The 6,046-nt window shown below is 38.8% G+C and overlaps 1 non-coding gene across 1 annotated transcript; it reads right to left on the bottom strand.

The window, feature by feature from the left end:
• Window positions 1-1,328: 1,328 nt before the first annotated feature.
• On the bottom strand, window positions 1,329-1,400 carry trnae-cuc (transfer RNA glutamic acid (anticodon CUC)). Its single transcript has one exon. It is a non-coding gene; the product is annotated as a tRNA-Glu (tRNA).
• Window positions 1,401-6,046: the final 4,646 nt, after the last annotated feature.

Raw genomic sequence — 6,046 nt, 5'->3', positions numbered from 1 at the left:
TTTCAGTACAAAACACAAAGTTCACAGTCGAGCAGACAAAGCTTCAGTTTCCTAAGTCAGCCTGAGGAGTCGCTGGTGATATGAGGATCTTTGCAGTTGATCGTTGATCTCCATGAGATTCTGCTGGTTGTCCTCACAAAGTGTCCTAAGATCCCTTCTTCTATTTCTGCAACACTTTCTGGGATGCTTCTCGGCTTCTCCTTTCTCCTGCCTTTCTTCCTGCTTTTGGATCTAAATGCACGCAATTCATGACAATAGTACTAACGTTCCCATGGGAAAGAGGTAAAAGTCTTCTTCCTGACTGAGAATCAAACCTGGGCTGTGGCAGTGAGGGTGTCTCTGAGTACTACTGAGGCCCATTAGTGGCTGGGTGCAATACTGTTAAGGCTCTGAAGAGAAATCACTATTTATAACAGATTTTCTAACTTATTTCATTGCGTTGTACATTATGACCGTGAGTTAGCCTAGTGTTCTTTAAATTCGTTTCTTAAGACAAGGAACTTGTCCTTGTCTTAAGAAACGAATTTAAAGAATAGTTTCAATAGGTAGACATAATGAACTTTCACTACATAGTTAGCCTAGTGGTTAGCGTGTCTGCCTACTGACTGGGAGATCATGATTTCTACTCGTGGTTGGACCAAAGACCATCATTAAAATGGTACCTACTACCGTCTGGCAAGGCACGCTGCAATACAGATGCAAGTGGGGAAGTCAAACTGTCAAAGTGACCAGAGGACCAACCCCCACTGTAATCCTGGCTGTATACATGAGAGGCTGAGGGTTATCGAAATGGAGATTGGTGCTGCACCCATACACCTAGTACTGGGACAGGAGACTGCCTGGGAAGACCAGATTCTGGCATGAAAGGGACTTTGACTTTGTTGTATATTACATGTGCACATGAAATGGATTTGTACGTGAAGCCAGCTTGTGGGAAACAACTTTTCTAACCGAGGAAATAGCTTTGGTGCGCAGCAATTTATATGCAATATATTAGAACAACGAGTTTTTCAAGTTTTTTTTTTTTGCTCTTTTATCAAACATGCTCTTTGAGGCCCTCCTTTGACAGCTCATTTGGTAGCGTGGAGGACTGTAGGTGCTTTTGATGGCCATTGTTAGGTCACTGGTTTGAATGTGCCTTGAAGAATGAGTTTGTTTTGACATTTTATTAATAATGTTCCCCCTGGGTAAGAGGGAACAGTATTTTCTTTAATTAGTGATAGAATTAGCTGATTTTTAAAGCCTTTAATTTTCTGTAAAGCTGCTTTGCAACAATGTCAATTGTTAAAAGAGCATGAAAATTAAATTATCATAAAGCAACATGGCATTTCCCTGACCGGGAATCGAACCCGGGCCGCGGCGGTGAGAGCGCCGAATCCTAGCCACTAGACCACCAGGGAGTGAAAACTCTGGACTGTAGGCAAACTCTTTGCAGTACCACTGAGAGCCACCAGAGGTTGTGGGAAATATTTTTCGAATTTGTCTGCCGAAAGTACCTCTGTGGTCCTCTAGTGGCTTGGTGCAGTATTTGTGAGGCATCTGCAAAAATAAAATGAGCCGACATTTTTTGTTACATCTTCACAAATTATTCTCGGGGAGAATCATAGTGTTCTGTCATGTTTACAAGTTCGATTGGCCTTGATATCTCGCCCAGTATTACTGTACTTTCTCTGATATGTTGCTCCTTCAGCCAGCTTATTGTACTGAGATTATAACTCGCAAACAAATGAGTTCAGTGATGGCATTAACCACGGCAACTAACCCGAACTAAATTTCATACCAGTTGCCTATGGACTGCATGTCCTTATCTAACCCTCAAAGAACTAACTGACCTCATCGAACACTCAGAGAACCTAGCCGGAACATTGTCATAGGTTTTCCAAAGTTTTCTTGTGTTGCAATAGCAAGGGGAACTTTAATACAACCAAACAGGAACATTCTCCAAAGGCTCTCCGAAGGTTCCTACTTTACAAATGTTCGAAGAACGTTCCATCAACCAACACGTGCAATCAAAAACTAACGTTATAGACACATAAAACTTCCTGTAAAGCCCAAGGACAACCAAACAAACCTTCTTTACTGAGTATGACAGTAATTATTGATCTGACTGTGTAAATCACAATGGTCATAATCGTGATATGCTGTCATGTGGTTATTCAGCAGTTAAAAGAAAAGTGTTAACATTTAAACTTTATGTCACTTCATTACCAGCAAAAGCTGACATCAATTTTCAGATCTTGATATTAATATTTGGGTATAATTACACGATTTGGCCACAAGATGTCAGTAAAATACCACAAGATGCTCCTGCGCTTGCACTGTGCCGCTGACTGAGGAATCCTCTTCACTCTAAAAAATAATGGGGCCAGTACCGGTTCTTCAGGGCGATGCCATAGAAGAACCTTTTTCAGGGCTTCAAAGAACCGTTCATGCAGCAGTTCTTTAAAGAACCATTTATTGAATGGTTCTTCAAAGACCTTGTTTTAGTTCCATGAAGCACCTTTTCAAAAGGTTCTTCCAAGAACCTATTCTTAGAAGGATCTTCAAAGAACCCTCAAACAAGGATCTTCAAAGAACCAGTGAATCTAGTTCATCAAAGAACCACTTAAGGTTCATTTTATACAGCACTTGATTTTATGTTAGTTACTTTTTTTTTTTTTTACACAATCAATCTATGCTTTTGGAGAAAGAAGACTGACAATGCTTAACACTTTGTCATTTTTATGTTTATTTAAAATTATGTTTAGTTCATTACAGTGATCAACTATATAGATGGGCACACCCAAAATAGCAATTTTATTATTTTGATACAAACAGGTGTGAACACACACATACCGCAAGTTTTATGAGCAACTGATCCAAGTGTTATTAACTCAATGAACTGATTACAACATACACACCTGCACTACCACACTGATCAGTCAATTGTATTTTACACACAGATGCGAACACACACACACACACACACAAAAAAATATCCAACCCTAATCTGAAGTCACAACAAGACATTAACAGTCCACCAGTCACAAGATCTCCTTAAACTACACTCCTACTTAGTGTAGAAGATCCAGAAATGTTAAACTAGAGTGTGAATTTTTTTTTTTTTAATCACATTTTTAAAATATATTTTAAAATAACTTCAATGTCTTCTAAACTTCTAAATGCCAAAGATTGTCCAGATAATTATGTAAAGCAAAGTAGCCTAGGCTATTAGCATCAGCTCAGTTCAGAAGACATTGGAAAAGTATGTGGCAGCATAACAATATCTACATAGTATATTTAAGGAAGAAATACAGATTAATGTAACTTTATCCAAATGATGTATGTAAGCCCTTGGCCCTAACTTGTCAGCCTGAACGATTAGCTCTATACAAAGGCAGTCTGCCTGTGGCGCCAGTTGCCTCACACCAAATCACATTTTTACTGTAGTTAATAAAATGCAATATTTTAGACATGAAAAGCCTCCTGTTTTCCTGCCATACATGTTTGAAATTATGTGGCCTTCCTTCAACCAGAGCATAGCAAGTTGCTTGCACAAGGGTTTATTTGACAAGGGCTATTTGACATGCTTTGCTTAGATAAACTCTCCCTGCTAGGACCAATGTTGTATTAAGTACCTAGATGCTCATACACACACACACACACTCATACACACACACACATATACAGTACACAAATATCACAAAAATCACTCGAGTGAATTGAATAGTTTCTGAACTGTTAGAGGAACACTAGTTTTCATCAGAAAGACGAAGGCCTCAAGAAAGGCCATTGTCTTTCTGATTTGTTTTGGATAATGGACTTGGTAGACATGGAAAATAGTAAAAGAAATGGCCAAGGCCAAACTGACATCAAGGCTACCATCATCTAAAATCATCTCAGAGCCATCCATCTTTACTGTTATGTCTGTGCTGGTCAGGGGGTTGGTGCCAGTCATCACAATGGTGGGAGTGGGAGAAATGGGTTCCTGTAAAATTAGACTGCATGTTACAAAATATTACAAACAGTTTAACCAAATACAAGCAGGCAAACCAACAAACAATGAACCAGCTTTCTTGTAATACATTATCAAATTCTATCATGTGCTCTACCAGTTCTACCATGTGTGACCACAGTATTCAGAGTAACGTGAAAGCAAAAGTATTACATGAAAATAGCATATTAAAGCGATAAGGTAACAAAATGCTATGGCCTATTTTTTAAGGAGGCATTACCTGGTCGTTGACAAAAAGGAATGCAGGATTTTCTTTGAAGAATGATGGCAGCAAGACAATGGCTGCACTGACCATATGAGCTACAACAAAACAAAATAAAAAACAGACATCCTTTCAATTCCAGAACCCCATACTGTTTAGTCACTACATAGCATTCTGCTAAATAGAACTCACTTTACTTTTAAACATTACATTACATTATCAAGGTTCCTTGATAATTATTGTATACATTTTGCATTAGGTTTCATTTGCATACTTGTACACAACATTTCAGAAAACTGGTAATACAAAAGATGTCAATGTGAATAATCAGATGAGGTTTTGTGTGGATATCTATAAGTTGAATTATAAACTATTCCCCTCTAATATAGCTCTCCATGGATATATATACTGTATTATAGACATAAACCTCCTGATAAAACATTAAAAGTTACGCTAAATGCAATGCAAACATCGAGACTCACTGCCCTTTAGTGGTACCGATGGGCCAAATTTGGGCGTCTGGCTCCTTAAATGAAAAACATACACACCTTTTCTTTCCTGCTCATCTTGATTGCAGTGTCTGAAGGCAGGTGTCTTTTAAAGCACCTGTAGAAAATCAGTGATTCAGAAATCAACCATGCTAAATGGTTTGAAAACAAGCACAATTTATATGTCAGTTGCTGAATCCTCTCTAATCCTCTCTAAGACCTGAGCCCTCACAGACTTCACTGGCTCACACTATTGTGATTGAATTTGTGCTCACTGACCACAGTTACATGCAAGGACTAATTACGGTTTTAAACGGAATATTGGCGATATTTGGGTTATGCCAGATACCAGAATACGGCCAAACCGTATTCTGGTATTTGTAATTGATTGATGTCAATCAATCAATTGAGTTTACATGACTTCTGTGCAAACCGAATATCACCACTATTAGTTTAGATTCGGAATAACCCCTGCATGTAACTGTGCTCAATGGCTACATGTTTTTTTAAGGGAAAAAAACTGTACCTTTAGGGGCCTTTTCTAACAACTTTGGCGCAAATTCTCCCATTTTGGCTAGGATGGCTTTATCAGCGTCAATCTGGTGGATTCTTTTCATCTCTCCAAGGAGCGGCAGTAGACACAGAAGAAAATTGATGATTGTACAAACAAAGTTCACTGTAAAAAAAAATAGTTGAGAATACTTGAAATTTCAAGGCAACCGTCTGCATTAAGAATTTTATGTTTTGCCAACGATGTGCCCATGATAATCCAAACTATGATAAAACTGTTATCTTTATTAAGAATTCTTAATTAAGTCAATTTTCAATTCCTCATTCTGCCAACATAGATTTCTCTTTTTGCTGAACAGTGGCATTCACAGTAGTACAAAAAGGCAATTGAGGTTATCACAATTTTTTTTTTTTTAGATTTTTTTGGGGCTTTTTTCACCTCTATTTGGATAGGACAGCGTAGAGACAGGAAATGAGCAGGAGAGAGAGACACGGAGAGGGATCGGGAAATGACCTCAGGTCGGAACCGAACCCGGGTCTCCGGATTTATGGTATGGCGCCTTATCCACCTGAGCCACGACTGTGGTCGCCAGTGTCTTGTTTTACACCGTGATGTGCTGGGGGGGCAGCACATCCAAGAAGGACACATTCAGGCTGGACAAACTGATCAGGCGGGCCGGCTCTGTGGTCGGCATGAAGCTGGACTCTCAGAAGTCTACATTGGCTGATACAACCAATAAGAACTACATTTTAGTGAAAATACTTTGACTGGGACATTACTTAGCGAATAGAAGATAATATTGTGAAGGAAATAATCTTATAGAACACAATTTTAAACAGAGTTTCAACCAT

The sequence above is a fragment of the Neoarius graeffei genome, chromosome 22 (assembly GCF_027579695.1).
Source record: "Neoarius graeffei isolate fNeoGra1 chromosome 22, fNeoGra1.pri, whole genome shotgun sequence".
Lineage (NCBI taxonomy): Eukaryota > Metazoa > Chordata > Actinopteri > Siluriformes > Ariidae > Neoarius > Neoarius graeffei.
The sequence above is the reverse complement of the archived record's forward strand: the minus strand, read 5'-3'. Positions and strand labels throughout refer to the sequence as shown.